General features: G+C 38.2%; 1 protein-coding gene across 2 annotated transcripts in view; it reads left to right on the top strand.

The window, feature by feature from the left end:
- Nucleotides 1–19,678, top strand: part of LOC135197934 (adapter molecule Crk-like) — a 140,085-nt gene that overhangs the window by 58,992 nt on the left and 61,415 nt on the right. The window contains exon 3 of one of the 2 annotated variants that reach the window (XM_064225206.1): nucleotides 18,608–18,654. The exons of the other annotated variant lie outside the window; for it this stretch is intronic. The gene's annotated coding sequence lies outside the window, so the exon portion shown is untranslated. The remainder of the gene's footprint in view (nucleotides 1–18,607; nucleotides 18,655–19,678) is intronic. 2 annotated transcript variants of the gene reach the window in all.

The raw sequence follows: 19,678 nt of genomic DNA, 5'->3' as shown, positions 1-19,678 counted from the left end.
TTTCGAATTATCGCTACTTCATTGAAATGGCGGGGGTTAAAGATTGGAATGTTAAGGAATATAGCCATTAAAAAGCAAATCGAAACGTGGCGAAATATGGGGAAAAGGGAGGAGGAGGAAGAAGAGGAGGAGGAGGAGGAGGGGGGTGGGAAGGTGAGGGCGGGACATGCGAAAACAAGATGGCGAGTGTGTGGGTGGCTTATTAACATTTAGGAACAATGATATCGGAGCTGTTTAGTCACGTGATAGTGATTTTGATAAAATGAGTCATGCGTGGATGACTTTGAAGGATTGTCACATCAAGACGTGAACTCTCGCCATGGCTTCATAACACCCTCTTCGCACAAGTTAGCGAAAAACTTGTTTAGCTAAATTAAAAGCTTTGAGGTGTTAGATGAAACGTCGTCGTCTTCGATCACGGTCGGGAAAGTGCTGGAGAAGATGTTTGTGGTATATCTAAGGGGTGTGATGTCAAGGAACAGGTTAGAAAAATATATAGTACCGTAGTATGTTTCGTTGAAGTATTGTTTTTGAAAAAGCGAATGCGCATATTATGGCGTTCGTGTTTGTACAGTTTTTTCTAAGTAGTATTTGTAGGAATTTTAATTAATTAATTAATTCCCTGATTTTAGGATTGGCTTATAAATATAAAATCACAATTCCTCTGTAATTTGATTTTTCAACCTCTTTCAAACTCTGTATAATAAATAAACAAAATTGAAATGTGTACTTTGGTCCTTGTGTTCGCCACCTAGATTATGACTCAAAATTCTATGAAAAATAAAATTTCACGTTGGCGTGAAGTCAGCTGGGCAAATATGGCGATAAGGTCTCGTTTCTTCATAGTGTGTGTGTGTGCGTGATTCATCATCAGATAACATTGACTCTGATATTGTTATTGGGGGAGATATCACATGTGGATGAAGTCAGTCGCCAAATATCCTTTTATCATGATACTCTGAATATCTAAGCAGCTGTGTGTATATATATAAAACAAAATAACGGCGGCTGAGAGAGAGAGAGGGAGAGGGAGGGAGGGAGGAGGGGGGAGGGAGGAGGGAGAGAGAGAGTATATTCGCAATATGCATATATAAATTTAGAGATTTTATAGGAGGAGGATGAGGTAAACGTCCCGGTTACTTTGAAAACAATTAAAGGGGTACATGAGTCGCAAAAAACAGTGAACTGAGTCTATTTGGGGTCAGGGTGGGGTCAAGTTTATTCCCATAGAGTTACGTGACATCACAGGGGTAGAAAAGTGGAGTCAATTTGGGGTGGGGGTTGAAATGTTGGTTTTTATTCCCTGAGAGTTATGTGACGTCAACAGGGGGTAGGAAAAGGTGGAGTCAATTTGGGGTCAGGGGTTGAAAGAATGGTTTATTCCCAGGAGAGTTATGTGACGTCACAGGGGTAGAATAGTGGAGTCAATTTGGGGTTGAGGGGTTGAAATGTTGGTTTTTTATTACCGGAGAGTTACGTGACGTCACAGGGGTAAGGAAAGGTGGAGTCAATTTGGGGTCGGGGGTTGAAAGAATGGTTTTATTCCCAGAGAGTTACGTGACGTCACAGTGGTAGAATAGTGGGAGTCAATTTGGGGTGAGGGGTTGAAATGTTGGTTTTTATTACCGGAGAGTTACGTGACGTCACAGGGGTAGGAAAGGTGGAGTCCAATTTGGGGTCAGGGGCGGTTGAAAGAATGGTTTTATTTCCCAGAGAGTTACGTGACGTCCACAGGGGGTAGGAAAGGTGGAGTCAATTTGGGGTCAGGGGTTGAAAGAATGGTTTTATTCCCAGAGAGTTACGTGACGTCACAGGGTAGAATAGTGGAGTCAATTTGGGGTGAGGGCTTGAAATGTTGTATTTTTTTCCCTTATAGTTAGTGACGTCACAGGGGTAGAAAAGTGGAGTTGATTTGGGGTTAGGGGAGTCCACGCCCCCCTAATATGAGCTCATGTACGTACATGAGCTTGTAAGACAAATGGAGTCAATTTGGGGTCAGGGGTGGCCACGCCCCCCAGAATAGTGGAGGGTTGAAAAGATAGGTTTATTTCCCTTAATAGTTATGTGACGTCACAGGGTAGAAAAGTGAGTCATTGATTTGGGGTTAGGGGAGGCCACGCCCCCCTAATATGAGCTCATGTACGTACATGACTTGTAGACAAATGGAGTTCAATTATGAGCTCATGTAAGTACATGAACTTATCATACATATGGAGTCAATTATGAGCCTCATGTACGTACATGAGCTTATAATACAAATGGAGTCAATTTGGGGTCAGGGGTGGCCACGCCCCCCAGAATAGTGGAGTCTATATGGGGTCAGGGTGGCCACACCCCCCAGACAAGTGGAGTCTATATGGGGTCAGGGTGGCCACACCCCTTTTGGGGTTTTGGGGGTTGTTGCCCGCCCATTTTTATTTTAGGCATCACGTACGTACATGAGCCAATCAGGAGGGGGGTAGGGGGAGGGGGTAGCCACGCCCCCTTGGGTTGGGGGGGGGGGGCCCCTGGGGGGGGGGGGAGGGGGGCGGGGGGCGGGGCTAGAAAAGTGGAGTCTATATGGGGTCTTTTCCTCTACTACTCTGTGTTCATAAATGGAGGACCATCTCTTCTCCTTCTCCATTCCCAGAATGGTTGGCCTTTCTCAAAAGTTGTCTTGAAAGCAGGGGATTACATTATCTTGTCGAAATAATAGATTGCAGCCCACAGTCTTTCTTTTCTGTTCGATTTTCGCGTCCTTTCAACGAGTTTACAACGAGAGGTTTTGATGAAAAGGTTACGATTCAAATTATGCAAAGATCCACGCATTACTGGGTACACATCCTGCCAAAAGTATCCGGAAGCAGCAGAAGCAGCAGCAGCGATAACAATCGTAGAACAACTGTATAGATTATTTTGTTGCCGTTTTGACTTTCAGTCAGCGGGGAACAAGGATACTGGAATATAAGCACATGAGGAATAATCAGATATTTTCATTACTAGGAACTGATAGCTAAGGAAGTGAGGCGATGTTGGATGCACGCACAAAATCTTATCATTTATTATAAGTAGAAAAACTTTAGGTGGAAGTAGGAATTATTCTTCGGAATCAGCGAGAAAGTGTCAAGCCAATGAACGAATGTGAATACCAAACTATTTAACATACGACATCCTGTAAAAATGAGAAAATAGTCGTCGCATATAATGACCATTAGGTACCTATGAAATACAGTTCAGTATCTAAATACTTTTGATGCTGAGTAAATATCTTACACATGTAGACATAGTTGATGGATTAACGGCACTGAAAGCAGCAGTAAAGAATCTTGAATAGCAGAGGCTGGTAAAGTACGTAAATAAACCACCCTGTAGATGTGCTGAGAAATTTAGAAGTAAATGGTGATTGTGTCCTTGCGTATTATCCCGGAAGTGAGTATTTTTAACTAGTATAGATTGTGACTGTGTTTGGATAAAAGATCATTTTCCTGTTTTAAATGTAGAACTGTATGAAGTTATTTCCTTAATATTCGGAACACATTTTTATGGCAGTAGTATGAATAAACTAAATATTCTTAATGTGATGTGTTTAGCCCGAAATTCAATCAGTACTCTCCGTTCTTTGTAAACGAAACTTGACCTGAAATACAGTAAAATTTACACTGGTTTAATGGTGAAATAAGACAGGCGCAAAAAAAAAAAAAACGCAGATTAAGTGACAGGCAAAAGGGCAATATATGATATAGTTCATTAATGATTTGATTGACCTGATAAAAACAAAAATTACATTTAATGCAGCAGGAAAACGCGAACGGAACAGGCATGGACAAGCTTTGCCAATTCGTAAATTGTTGAATATAAAAAAGAAATAAAACAGCCTTCCCAGAAGGAGAATATAAAAGAAACATTCAAATAAGTTTGCAGATTTTCTTCAGTAACCACCCCCCCCAAAAAAAAAAAAAAAAAAAAAAAAAAAAAAAACAAAAAAAAAAAAAAAAAAAAAAAAAAAAAAAAAAAAAAAAATCATTACCATTGTTCTACCGGAAATGATTGAAACCAGTGAAGTATCAGCTACTGGTTGAACTTCTTGAAAGGATATATAGCTTATCAAAACAAGAGTCAGCTTTTAGGAAAGAAATTACTCCACGGGATTTTATAGATTTTTTAAGTAATGCACTATATATACTATGGAGTCTAAGGTCAACTTTGATACTTTAATGTATGATGAGGTGTGTTGAAAGTACTACACTTTAGTGTAGTAAGATTAGAACTTCTTAGATAGAAATTAAAAATTAACCTTTGAGGAGTATATACCACAATGCACTGACCAGGCACCAATATATTAAATATGTACACTTGAAGTATGATTTATGAAAATAAACACTAAGTAGTGAAAGTTTTTCACAGATGACACTTAGTTCAAACTGGTGCCAAATCTAAAACAGGGAACATTGAGGGGGAATGAACAGAAGAGGAAGGCATAAGTGAAGTGATTAGATTGTATACTAATAGGGTCGCACAGAAATCTGTCAATAATACATAAGAGGATATTGTCAAGACAGTGAGGAGCTTAGAGTACTAGTTGATGAGCATAATATATTATACAAAAGTAATTTGAATACAGAACGTTGTGAGCTAAGAACTGTAGTTTTTCATGAAAATGAATAAATTTACGTAGGAGATGTTTGTGTAAATATTGTAATTACAAAACTAAATGATTGTAACTGTTTGCAGTCGTCTAGCAAATTATTTACTAAATGAATAACAAGGTTTAATTAATAAGACATCCAAGTTGTTAATGAATAGATCTCGGATATAGACGTGTCCATCCTGATTGAGCTTCATAGGTTGCATATTGAAGGACCAATCAAGAAATGCGCTACCGAGAACATAAATACTGTGGAGCATTGACTATTGTAGGTACGGAACAATTCGTTAAACAACATCGGTGGTCTGGTCGTACGTTTCGCATTGAATGCATTGTTCTAATAAGGGTTTGATGGAGTGCTCTTCACATAGCGACCGCATTCATTATACATCACCAGCATTTGATTGTGCATTTCTGTTGGATTCTTTTCCTTGAACTGCATTCAGTTCTCAAGGTAACCCTTGTTAGGAGTCACACGTTTGCTTGTTCATTGATTTGTTGCTTGTTTGTCGTTCATCTCGAACTGCATTGATTCCGAAGACCATTAGCTTTTCATGGTTTTGTGGGGACTTGAAGCGGTATTCCCTCCCTTCTCCGGACTTTTCATTATGGGTTTTGTTGCAGTGATTCTCGTCTTCATTTGCATGTTTGGTGGCACAAGGAGGAGGATTTCTTGTTTATTTTTGCATTTTCAGAAGAATTAAGGTATGCACATTTTCACAGTAGATTTGTCACTTATCTCTGTCCTCATAAGAACAATGGTGTTTTGAATCGATAGTTAAAAGGAGGGGTGTGAAAACTGCTCTTTTCTTATTTGGGAGTTATTGATAAAGGCATTAAAATTAGGAGATGACTAACGAGGCCCTTAACAAAAGGACAAGGGACTGTCTTTGAGATTTTTTTCCATGTGGGGGGGGATGGGGGTGAGGGTGGGTTTATGAAACGAAAAGGGGGCCGGGGCCATGTTCGAAGGGGGAGTATTGATGATGATGAGAGGACTTACCTTCTCGCAGCATCTACTGCAACCCTTCATCTCGTACAGCCCTCCTAGTACTGCAGCCCTTTCTTATATCTCCTCCTCCTCCTCCTCCTCTTTCTCGCATTGCAACCCTTTCTCTGCTGCCACCCGCTTTCCACTGCAACTTTTCCAAACTACAGTAAACTCCTCTCCTCAAATTTTGAGTGTTGGTAGGAAAGACCCTCACCTAAGGGGATAGGTAGGCCATGCATGGATCAAGAGGATGGTCAGGGAGAGAGGATTTGTGTGGGTAAGGGAGCTTTGTAAGGGGGCGGTTAGGGTGTATTGGAAGGAAGGGGGGGGGGGGGGGGGGCAAAGGAGGGGTGTCGCTGGTCAACGGATTGCCCAGCTCACCTTTAATACGCTGCTTTGCAGATTTGGGTGAGTTAAGGCGCGACTTGGATAATTGATGAGGAGGTAACATATACCTACCGACCCAGCCTCCTCCTCCTCCTCCTCCTCCTCCTCCTCCTCCTCCTCCTCCTCCTCTCCTCCTCCTCCTCCTCCTCTCTTTCTTTTGCAGCACGTTTTTCCATCACGCTCCCCTCTTCCTCTCTCTCTCTCTTTTCCCCCCTTCCCCCACTCCCGTCTTCTGTTTCCTTGTGCTGCTTTCCTTTTCATTTTCAACGTCCTCTCTCTCTCTCTCTCTCTCTCTCTCTCTCTCTCTCTCTTTTCTCTCATTTTGTTCTCATATTTCTTTCCCTGAAGCGCGTGCGCGCTTGTTCCCATTCGATTTTTTCCCCTCACTTTCCTTTGGCGTTGTGATCTTTTCTCTGTATCGCTACTGCTTTGTGTATAGCTTTTTTTTTTTTTGGGGGGGGGGGGCTGGTGTTGTCCCACTGGCTGGGGCGCACATCGCATTCCTCGAGAGTGAGTTTTCGCTCTGCCGGTATATACGGGGTCCAGCATATATAGTTATTCCAAGAATGAGTGGTCCCTTCAACCTTATCCATAGAATAAAGGCGAGAGAGAGAGAGAGAGAGAGAGAGAGAGAGAGAGAGAGAGAGAGAGAGAGAGAGAGAGAGAGGTATTCTTATGGTTTTCCTGAAAAGCAGCCACAACGAGCGCAAACGATCTCCTGGAAGAAGCCGATGCCGCCTGAGACCGCGCAAGCCATGTGAGCGATCTACCTGGAAACTAAATCTGGATGGTCTCCTCCTCCTCCTCCTCCTCCTCCTCCTCCTCCTCCTCCTCCTCCAAATTTCTTTGCCTCCTTTTTTTTCTTTTTTTCTTTTTTCTTTTTACTTCCTCCTCATCACGACCACCTCTTCTTCCGATGAAGTCTTTTCATCTCCTTGTTCTTAATTTTTCTCCTCCTCCTCCTCCTCCTCCTCATTTTCTTCCTCCTTCACTAACTTCTCTACCTCTTTGTTTTCCTTTTTTTCTTCTCGCTCCACCGTCTCTTCCTCCACAAATTTCTCTACCTCCTCATTTTCCTTTTTATTTATTTATTTATTTTTTTTTACTTCCTCCTTCCAACAATGTCTCTTCATCTCGGCTTATCTCCTGCTCCTCCACGCCTCCTCCTTCCTCATTGACTTCTTTCTCAAATATAAGTATCCCGTGACTTTTTCCCCTCCCTTGTGCTTGCTTGCTATTTTTGCGGACTCACGGTAGGGCTTTCTTGTGCGCAAGCATTAGCCTATTTTATAATATTCGTTCATGCGACCGTAGTAGCGATTATGCTAATTGAAAGAATGTTGGCCATTTAAGTGTTCCACGAGGGAGAAGGGGAAAAGGGAAAGTCATCATACGATTTATTCTTAATGGTTCTCAAGGCTTTAGCCAAGGTCTATACTCGTAGATACAGGGTGAAGTCAGCGCCTGTTTCGTAGGTATTTACTAGAGCAGTGTTTCCAAACCTTTATTCCGTCAAGGAAATCCTTAAACTTTTTTTTATAACAGGGAACCTTATCTACAGTGCGTGCGAGCGCGTACACACACACACACACACACACACACACACACACACACACACATATATATATATATATATATATATATATATATATATATATATATATACACATATATATATATAATATATATATATATATATATATATATATATATATATATTATAATATATATATATATATGTGTGTGTGTGTGTGTGTGTGTGTGTGTGTGTGTGTGTGTGTTCGCATAGTGGCTAGTTAACTGAGGGTAAAATTAAAATTAAGGCTCTGCAAATTCGGATAACTGTCACTTGTTATATATACTTCAAGCTTTTTTGCAGAACTCTGGTTGGGAATCGGTGTGCTGGAGCCTTATGTTGAAAGCTCTTGTTTGTACCATGCTTCGTTACTTGTTACAGTGCTGCGTTTAGGGTACTTTTACTTGGACTTTGACAGTGTTTTGGAGATCGCAGTTCTAAAGGCCCTTGCTACTGCACGGCATCGGTGGCATTTGGTTGCTCGTATCTCACAGCCATTGTGTGTGCATGTAACTGAAGTCGCATGCTTGTGCGTTGCTTTTGTTTTCTTGGGAGTTTGCTTGTACAAATCTCGTTAATGATGAATAGTATGTGCTGCTTAATCGACCGTAATTATACATAATTGGAAGTGCTTGCTTTAAAGGAGCTTTTGAATACTTTTTTGTACACATTTGAGCGTACTTGCTTGTACTGTACAGTTTTAAGGAAGGTATAAGCATCCGATTTTACAATTCTTTTGTGCTGTGTAAATGCAGCTAGCTTCCTGTTCACTTTCTGGAATATATTTGGATGCCATTTTTTTACGTCATACATTTTAAGGTGTCTGCTTTGATGGCACTTCTCTATATGTATCTTTGATGGTATTTTCTTGTTCGTAGTTTAGAAAGAGCTTCCATGTACACAGCTTTGAAGGCATTTCTCTATATGTAGCTTTTAAGGTTTTCTACTTTGTAGCTTTGCATGGACTTGATAGTATATAACTTTGGACTACTTTCTCGTACGGTAGTCTTTTAAAGGAACTTTTTCTTATCTACATTACCTTTGAGATGCTTGTTTGTTCCTAGCTTTTAAGATACTTGCTTTCAGAACCTTGGATTTTTTTTTGCATATATACGTAATTAATAATAATAATAATAATAATAATAATAATAATAATTGTTAGCAGCGAACACCAGTATGGACATGACATGGTAGTTATGCAAGAACTGTTTTGGTCTCAAGGGAGATAGTTATTGACCATTATTAATGTTTGGGGAAATTTAATATTTGATAGGAGGAGACTGGAGGAGGCACTCTTTAGAGAACGTCACTTCTACCTCCTTCCTATCCCTCTTCTATTGCACCCTTTCTCTTCCCCTCCTTCCTTCTCAACTGCAGCAACGCCCCCCCCCCTACCCCGGTTGCATTCCTGGTCCAATTGGAGAGGCACTGGGTGCTCGTTGAGGCGTCAAGGTTACCTGCATAGAGCGTGGCATCGCGGGGCCCTTTTGTCATTGGCGGCCGCCCAGAAATAGAAACCCTATTGCTGTCTTATGTTCATTTATGTCTGCATCGGTTGGAAACAAAATTGTGGTCTGAGGAACGGGAATTGTTAATATAATGGAGAGAGAGAGAGAGAGAGAGAGAGAGAGAGAGAGAGAGAGAGGCACGTGTAACATTAATGTGCGTGTTATAGTGATTGCGATTTAAATGGCTCAGAAGTGCACGCTTACATCCGTAAATATGAATTTATGAACCCACGTTTATTATTTCAGCATCCAAGACTAAGGTAGTTGGTATGTTGATCATCCATCCTCCAATCATCAAGCATACCAAATTGCAACCCTCTAGCCTCAGTCATTTAAAAAAAAATTTATTTAAGGTTAAATTTAGCTATGATTGTGCCTATGACAATGATTTAGGACAGGCCACCACCGGTCGGTGGTTCATGTTATGGGCCACGGCTCATGCAACATTATACCCGGCAAAGATCTGCATGATGCATCTCGCTGGGTGATTTCAGTCGGGGCAACACATCGCCCATGAAGAGAAGTTTCGGAATATCTTAGTCAGGGGGCACGCCCTCACTGAGACGGGAAACAGGCTGGGGTACCTGTGATAAGTATTTGGGATCAAATACGTCATGCAGAGCCAGGTATTTCATCTGCCAAGAGAAGGATGGCACCTATATTTGGGGGAAGTACCCCCTGTGGTCATAGACTGCAGTTTATCTGTAGATGCATTTGTTTTTGACGAAGGAGAGATGTCACTATTTAAAATGAACGTTTTGGCTGGTGTAAACATGTCGAGGTGACTTATTGAGAATTTGCTTACTTGAAGAATGAAGTTGATAGTGATTTTTTTTAATTGTAAATTTTTATAGCTTGTTTTTATCGAAACACTGTAGTTTGGTTTGTGTCATAAACATCTTAACGTAATATAACATGTTTGTAGTTCTGCGTACATATTTCTTTGTTTTTTTTTTTGTTTTTTTTTACGTAACACATTGCATGATTCTTGCTTGTGGTGCAATGTTGCCTCCCTTCCAGATCTCATTCCATTAATGGAGCAAAGTTCCACATTTCCGACCACGGGCATGTAACCTATATGTAACTGACGTGAAATGTGTCTGGCCGACCTTACAGACCTTACAGACCTTACATCTTGTTCGGGTTGCCCCAGGTCCCTCATGTGAGGCACCTCTAATGTCTACCAGAGAGTTGCTAGTACATCTTCCGGTATATTTTGCATCTTCCAATCTTGGATGGTCTGGGATGCAGTTTAGATATTTGTCGAGCTTATTCTTAAACACATCTACGCTCACTCCTGATATATCCTCAGATGAGCTGGCAACGCATTGAATAGACGCTGCATTATCGATGCTGGTGCGTAGTGGATTAATGTCCTGTGTGCTTTCCTTATTTTTCCTGGTATATTTTTGGGCACTATTAATCTACCTCTGCTTGCTCTTTCTGATATTTTTAGTTCCATGATATTTTCTGCTATTCCTTCTATCTGTTTCCATGCCTGAATTATCATGTAGCGTTCTCTCTCTTTTCCAGACTATATAATTTTAAGAATTGTAGTCTTTCCAGTAGTCTAGGTCCTTAAACTTTCTTCTATTCTAGCTGTAAAGGGCCTGTGTACACTCTCTATTTGTCATATCCTTTTGATAGTGTGGGTACCATATCATGCAATATTCAAGTGGACTACGAACATATGTTTTATAAAGCATAATCATGTGTTCAGCTTTCTTGTTTTGAAGTGCCGTAACAACATTCCATTTTTGCTTTACATTTTGCCAACAGAGTTGCTATTTGATCATTGCATAACATGTTCCTATTCATCATCACACCAAGGTCTTTAACTGCTTCCTTATTTGTGATGGTCTCATTATTAGGTCCCTTATATTGCATATAGCTTTCTTTCTCTGTCTCCATAATTATTGATTCAAATTTATCAGAGTTAAATACCATCCTATTTACCTCTGCCCAATCATATACTTTGTTAAGGTCTCTTTGTAGAGCGTTCCTATCTTCATCACAAGTAATTTCTCTACTTATTCTTGTATCATCTGCGAAACTACTCACTACCGAATCCTTAACATTATTGTCTATGTCTTCAATCATAATAACAAACAGTATTGCAGCTAACACCGTACCTTGCGGCACACCGGATATTACCTTGGCTTCATCCGATTTCTCGTCGTTTGCCAATAACTATCTGTTTTCTGTTGTGTAAAAATTCTTTTAAACCATCTTCCTACTTTATCCACGATATTGTGTTTTCTAATTTTCTTCGCTAATATATTATGGTCTACTTTATCAAAAGCTTTTGCAAAGTCTAAATAAACCACATCTGTTTCATTCCGCTTTTCATATTTTTGAAATATGTTTTCACGGTGGACTAACAGTTGGGTTTGTGTACTTTTCCGGGTACGAAACCATGTTGTCCTTTATTAAACAAATTATTTTTTATTAAATGTTTCATAATATTTTTCTTCATTACCCTTTCATACACTTTCATTATATGTGATGTTAGACTCACAGGCCTATAATTACTTGCCTCTAGTCTTGATCCACTTTTGAAAGTATGGGGTAATATACGCTAATTTGTGCTCATCATATATCTTGCCTGTATCTACACTTTGTCTTAATAATATTGCAAGTGGCTTTGCGATAGAATGAACTACTTTCTTTAAACAAAATAGCAGGAATTCCATCAGGCCCTGCAGCAGCTCCATTTTTTAATTTCATTAATAGCCTGCACAATATCAGCTTCATTAATATCTATGTCAGCTAAATATTCACTATTTTCATCCCTTACTTCTATATCATTATCTTCATTATCTATTCTAGGGGTGAATTCTCTCTTATATCGTTCTGCCAGTATGTTGCAAATTTCCTTTTTTCATTCGTTAATCTCCCTTCAATTCTCAGAGGGCCTATTTCTATTCTTCTTTTATTCATTTTCTTCGCATATGAGTATAATAGTTTGGGGTTTTGCTTGATATTTAATAGGGTTTTTCTTCCAAGTCCCGTTTTCATTTTCTTTTGATTGTATAATCTTTTTTTCTGCATTTTCTATCTTACTTTTTAGTTCTATAACTTCCATGCATTTTTTTCTTTTGCAAGACCTTTTTTCCACTTTCTGATTTTCTGGAACAAGATTCTTCTGTCTCTTGGTATGCATGAATGATGTTTACTTTTCTTCTTCGGTATATATTTTTCCACTATTATCTCCAATATTTTATATAATATCTCCGTATTTACCCTTATGTCATCACTTACGAAAATGTTATATCCCAATCTTTGTTTAATTCTTCATTAATTTCTGACCATTTTATATTTTTACTGTAGAAGTTGTATTTTCCATATCCTTCCCACTTTTCATTTCTTGCTTATCTCTATTTTCACTTGCTTTGGAATGAACTGTTAATTCTATGACATTATGGTCTGAAATACTCGCATTATAAACTATTATTTCTTTAAACATAATTCATCTCGTTCACAAATACTAGGTCTAAAGTATTTTCCTTTCTTGTTGGCAGGTGATTTATTTTGTTGAATATTGTATTCTAGTAGCATATCTAATAGCTTTTCAAATTGCCTCTTATCTTCTGCACTACTATTACTCTCTTTTTTATATGTATAAGTACAACCACAATCTCCTATTCGTTCTTTCCATTCTACGAAAGGAAAGTTGAAGTCTCAGATAGGAGAATAGTCCAGTCCTTGTGATTTCTACATATCATCCATCCCAATTTTTCAATTATTAAGTCAAACTCTTTGTATTAGGAGGTCTATATATTACTATGTTCTCATCAATTTTTCAGATTCAAATTCTACCGCTATTAGTTCATATATCTTGCCTGTATCTACGAGAGAGAGAGAGAGAGAGAGAGAGAGAGAGAGAGAGAGAGAGAGAGAGAGAGTCATTAACAAACATTCTGTTCGAAGAGGAAACGGTGGGTGGTGGTATTTGGTCCGTTTATATTTCGATATGTTGAATTACCTGGCGGCCACATATTTCGACATTTGGGTGTTGAAAGTGGAGGGAGATGGAGTTCTAATTTATTGCGATATTTAATAACCTTCCTTTTGGAGGACGTCCAAAAGGTCGATGTTCCCTACGTTCATATAAAAACCCTCACCGGCGGAATTGGGATATTTTGCCCGATTGAAGTGTTTTCCACGGCGTCAGTCGTGTACCCCTTCCCTACGGCCGTCGGATGAAAGTGGGTTTATAGCTGTCATGGTTTTGGTAAACAAATCAATATATGAAACTGTTCTTGAGATTCCTTTATCTGTTCTTTGTAGGCACAAATACGGATTCCAATGGATGAGAGGCTGCCAAACTCATGTCTCAGTAGATTGTGCAGATGTAAAGATGATTTCTTCACCAGCGAGAGGGTCGGCGGGGAACGATTGTGCCTCTGTTGTCATGAGGAATGAATTATGTACCTGGACAAAGTATATAGAATAAGGGCTTATTCTATATACTTGCCTAACACAGAGGTCGATCGATTATTCCCCTGGCGACTCCGACCACACGGACCTTGGCCAGTTCATATCCCTTATAACTTTGATTTAGGTAATGGACTTGGCATGTGGTGGTTAGTTGATTGTAGTGGGTAGGAACCAAAGTGAAGTCGCCTTATTTAAGGAAGGGGAAAAATCATACGTATGTATGTATGTTTATAGTCAGCTTAAGACCGTTTTTCCTAAAATGAAGATGCTTCGGAATTTATTGGTTTCTACCACAATATTACTGATTACCACCCTTAATGTATAGTAAAGTATCTGTCATATGTATGTGTTCTAAATAATTGTATTCTCATATTAAAAATATAACTTTGGAACAAGGTGTTTGGGTATAAATCAGAAACTACATTGTCCGCACAATTCTTTTTAAGTGTCAGATGAGTTGCAAACTATTTCGCAACACCTTGACCAAGAGTCGAGGCACCGGATACTTGAATGTAATATTATTAATCTCAAATTAAGGAGGAAAGTTCATGTAGAACGCGTTTCTCCGAAGAAGATTTTGGACAAATGTTCGAATTGTATTGTAAAGTAATTAAATGGTTTTGGTGCAATTGTTTACAAATGAGATTTTTCTGCGAACGGTCTAGACATACTACTTGGAAAAATCGAAATTTTGCGTACACACACACACACACACACACACACACACACACACACACACACCACACACACACATATATATATATATGTAATCAGTGAATCAGTGAAGAGGGGTCCAATAAGACGACAGTCAGTTACACTTGTTTTATTGGTGTAATACGAAACTTTTCATGGTCATCAACACGTTTCGTATTATTATATTAATAAAACACGTGTAACTGACCGTCCTTCTTGATTGGACCCCTCTTCATTGATATTTATGGTATCCCTGATGTGATATATATATATATATATATATATATATATATATATATATATATATATATATATATATATATATATATATATATATATATTGGAAATATTCGGAATTTTCTTATTTGCTATTTTGGACTATATTTTTGATTGCATTTACATCAAAAGTCTCGCATAATGACAAACACACATATATTACGTATATATAATTATATATATATATATATATATATATATATATATTATATTATATATATATATACTGAGAAATATTCGGAATTTTCTTATTTGGTATTTTAATTTTATTTTTGATTACATTTGCATCAAAGTCCTTCATAATGACACACATATATATAGTGTATATAACATTATAAAGTTTTATGGAAGTTTCAATTCTTGATTCATCCTGTCAAGGATGATGAGTCGATTTTTCTGTGGCGCCACCGCCTATTTAGGAATTAGACTTCTTGTGCACGTGTGTGTGTGTATGCACGTATGTATGTATTTATGAGAAATATTGTTTATTATAATTAATTTAATATGTGAGTGCGTGTGCACTCCACATTTCTATAATATTGTGGGGTCATGTCATATTCCTGACGTCACAAGCAATTATGAACACGTCATTGTTTTGACAGGTCCTGTTAGGAACAGGAGAGCGCTCTTTTTATGATGTCCGTGAATGCGACCTGGCATCATTTATATGCTTAATAGTTGGAGGCGTCTGTGACTTAAATGGTCCTAGACTTAGTTATTATTATGTTGATTGCCTCCATCCTCATAACAGGGGTCTTGGTGTTCTTGTGGCTTTGGGTTTGCTATTCACTTTGGAAGTGATTCTGGCTTTTTATTTGTGTATATTTCCCCATCAGTCAACTTGGACACATGCTGGATGTGGTCTTTGCGATATCTATGTATAAAGAGGCTAAAATGGACATGTGATTTAAAAAGAATGCAAGATCAACCTGCAGTATCAAAAGAACAGAAGGTAGACATGAAATGTAAGATGAACACAGGACATGAAAGATGTAACAACTTTAGTATAGATACAGATTGTTAGATTGTTTATGGAATATTTACTTTTAATTTGTAAACTGTGCAGTGCGAAGTAAAACTTGATGTTTCCGTTCATAATAAGAAAGAGAGAGAGAGAGAGAGAGAGAGAGAGAGAGAGAGAGAGAGAGAGAGAGAGAGAGAGAGAGAGAGTGTGTGTGTTCTGGTATCATCCTGGCTATAGTAATACGATGACTCCCTCCCTCTTTTAATTTGCCCCAATTAAGATCACTTAGGGATATTCTCCCTCTCTTGCTCTCGCTCCCTCGACCTTGGAGTGAGTAAGCATTGCCGGAACCTAAATCTGCTGTTAATTGTCTTACAGCTCATTCCCCTCCCTTCCATCTTCCCTTGATATTAAGGTAATAACAGACTGGTGTAAGGAACCTTTGGAGCCGATATATTTAAAGCGAAAATATCTTTTCTTCTTGCACCACTGTTGTATTGATGCATAGGAAATGTATGTTTTATATAAGTATACACATTTTTTTCACCCAAATAAAGAGGGTGGGAGGTGGAAACTGAGAAAACAAAACGACGGTCACTGCTGTATTCATACTTTGCCCGCTGAATTTTGGAGGTACCCCCTGTGCAGTAAAGCTTCAGCAATATTAAGCCTACAAAGAAGGCCTACCCTTACTAATCTTTTCACCACTAAAAGTCTTCTTAAGCAGTATAATGTTGTGTGCAAACAGTTAACGTCAGTTTCAACCGTTTTTGTCTTTTCATTCGCATGTAACATTTACCTTCACTACAGTAAAGTTCATTCCTTATTTTCAGTATTATGTATATTCTGACGGTTTTGTAGAAAACGTTTTTGGGACAAGAAAAAAATGGATGTGAATATGTGATCTCGCAGCTATCTTTTTATCTTAGGTCGCTAGTTTGTTCTTTTATTGCAGTTCGAAAGGGAGTGTGTTGTACTTTTCCACTTGTTCGTCGATAACACTGGCTTCATCTCCTGAAAGTTGTTACTTAGGCTTGACATTCTAGCTAAGAGATGTTATGACAACCTTTCAAGTGTTTTCTCTAAAAGTGTGCAAGAAGGCTTTGCCAGTGCTGCTTGCTGACGTGTTTTGAATATGTGTTATTGTGTATGAATGTGCGTTTTCGCGCGATGACAGATATAAATATTGTTTAATCACATGTTTATAGTATAATATGCAGCAATATAATAATAATAGCGGTCTTATTTGTTAGTTTTCATTGTAATATGGTGGTTTTTAACCGTAGAGTTTTCTTGATCTCCCTTACCTTCTTTCGGTATTACTATTCTCCATTAGTATTTGCACAACAGAATTCTAAGAAACAGCTAAATGGGAGGGACATTCGTAGGATTCCCGTGTTTTAATAGCCCGAGGATGAGAACGATTCCTCCATATTTCAATATTTGCCAGTGTTCTGACCAAGATCCCTAAAATACTCCAGAAATCTATTTATTATCGTTGGTTATTCTGTTATGATAGGAGCAATCTGTTTTTACTACTGGTGCTGTTGTTGCTTCTGTTTTAACGATAAAATGTTTAGAAAATTCCCATAAATAGTTTCGTCACTTGAATTTGTATCATATCCTTACTTGTTATGCATAGATTGATTTAATAATCTAAATTTCGTACGAGGAGACAAAAGGTGATTTCAGATCAATTCAGATTTCTTATATTTAGACCTGATCTAAGGATATAAAACTTGTGTACTTCAATATAATGAATATTGTGACAAATGTTCGGGCAGTACGAAAGATGTTAATAAAACCGTATGCTGGAGGGAGGTTATCAAAACTATTCGTTGCAGGACAGTCATATGATTCTAAACGTTTACGCTGTATAGAATATAGTATCAGAAGTATGTGGTATTTGAAAGATAGAAAAGAGAAAAGTTTAGATGGCAGAGAAGAAATTAACCAGCGTTTGTATATTCTTAAGAGTAGCGAGAGATGTGTAGGCAGTTGATTAGACAGAAAATAAACTTATAATTTGCAATGTATATAGATAGAAATTTTTTAGACGATGGAGATGAGTGACAGAGTGTAAAATCTGTAATAAACAGTTTTGTCGTGAGGAAGAAGTGAAAATACCATCATCCATGAGAAATGATAGTAACGGTATTTTTTTACGTTGTCAAATGATTAACAGACGCTAGAATGGGACATGGGGAAAGGGAAGATTGTGTAATCTTTCTTTTTTAAAAAAAGATTGATAAATGTTCAGACTATTTGCAAGCAGCGAATGTTTCAGCTGGGTGAAAAGCAGTGATGGATCAGCAAACCATTACGCTGTTTCCCTTGCCTTTGCGCTTCCGTCTCTACTCTCTGGCTGCATTTCGCTTGTGGATGGACGGGTAATGTGACTGTAGCTGTGATGCTGATGGACAGGGAGGAAGTCTGTCCGTAGAAGGGAAGCTTCTCTGTGAAACCCTGGGAAATGGGTGAGGTCATGTCACGCCGCTTGCTTGCTGTTTGAGCAGGCTGCTTTTCCTTTTATGTGGTTGGATGATTTACTTTTCTTTCTTATTTACTAATTTTCTAGTCTTCTAGTGTATTGGTTTTCCAGTCCTCTGGTTTATCACTTTGCAGTCTTTTATTATGTCAGTTTTCCAGTCTTCTACTTTATCGCTTTTCCAGTGTTTTAGTTTATCAATTTTCCAGTCTTCTAGTTTATCGATTTTCCAGTCTTCTAGTTTATTAGTTTTCCAGTCTTCATGAAAGTTTTTAATTTTACTGCCCAGAAAAATGTAGCGAAAATAAGTAAAAGTATGTTGATTGTGATGATTAAGAATTCTAATATTTGTAGATGAATATAATTATTTTTTCAGGGAAATGACCAAAAGATTCATAAGTTTGTTATGGCAAGTTTTTACTTATATAAGACGCCGTAGGTACCACTCTCTCACTCCCCCAGAGAGAGTGTAACAAATTGTCGTTTTAGTCGCCGAAAACAATTTTGCTTAACGATAATTGTCCCCGGGGTTCCTACTCAAAGGTTAAAATTAGCCTAAAGAGGAACTTGTAAATTTGTTGAATCCTTTGCTTACGTGAATAGAAGTGTCACAGATCATCATCAGTGAAATATGAACACAGTTTTTCCTGTCTCTTTCAGGTACGTCGATGCAATCGTTAGTGCTGTTATTGCGAAGGTTGCGAATTGTAAGTATTTATAAATATATCATCTTGTGGTCTTATTATTATTATTTTTTTGCACTGTCAACAGAATTTGAAGAACGCCCTGGCTCCAGTAGAATGATAAAACATGTTTATGTTAAGTTTCGCGGTTATAAGTTCTTTATTTCTTTTTTTATTATGAGATACTGTTATTTTACAAGTTTTTTTTCTCAAAGCTGCTCAAATCAGTAGAGTATTAGAGAATTTGTTTAAGTATAAATCGCAGAAAATTTCAGGCCTTCTCGTCTTCTAAATCGTAATTAGTAATGCCATAACTTCAGTTATTTATATGTTTTAAGACATTAGCTATAGCTTTTGGTGAAGGTTTTGAACAAAATGAGCCTTTTGAATTGATGTGTACTATTTATGATTTTTTGCATTAATAGTCACCTTCCAAATCGTCCCACTCTGTTTAGTTATGCAGAGCCTTCTTTACAGCGCAAGAAAGTTGTCTGAAACTCGCAATGTAGGGTATGCCCATCAAGAAATAGTTGTCGAAATTGTGTTTCGGTGTACGTAACCGACCAGAGTTGTGGGAGATCGCGGTATTTTTAGTTGTTGTAACTAGTTGTCACCCCCACGCTTTCAGCCTTAGGCGTGTGACATCAGGTATTGTTCGTAGGAAGAAACTCCACATCTGGTGAAATGTTGAAATTGCTAGAAACTTTTTTTTTATATATATATATATATAAATTGAGGGAAGTGAATGCGAAAGGAATGACGTGCAATACTGAATTATTATTATTATTATTATTATTATTATTATTATTTATTATTCTTATTATTATTATTTTTTTTTTCTTGTCTATCACAGTCATCTAATTCGACTGGGAAGTATTTATAGTGTGGGGTTCCGGGTTGCATCTTGCCTTCTTAGGAGTCCATCACTTTTCTTACTATGTGCGCCGTTTCTAGGATCACACTCTTCTGCATGAGTCCTGGAGCTACTTCAGCCTCTGTGGCCCCGTGGCAGAATGGGTTACGTCGTCAATGGACTGGTTAAGCAACA

Source organism: Macrobrachium nipponense, chromosome 21, assembly GCF_015104395.2.
Source record: "Macrobrachium nipponense isolate FS-2020 chromosome 21, ASM1510439v2, whole genome shotgun sequence".
Taxonomy (NCBI): Eukaryota; Metazoa; Arthropoda; class Malacostraca; order Decapoda; family Palaemonidae; genus Macrobrachium; species Macrobrachium nipponense.
Note: the sequence above shows the minus strand (reverse complement) of the source record. Positions and strands in the feature narration are given on the sequence as shown.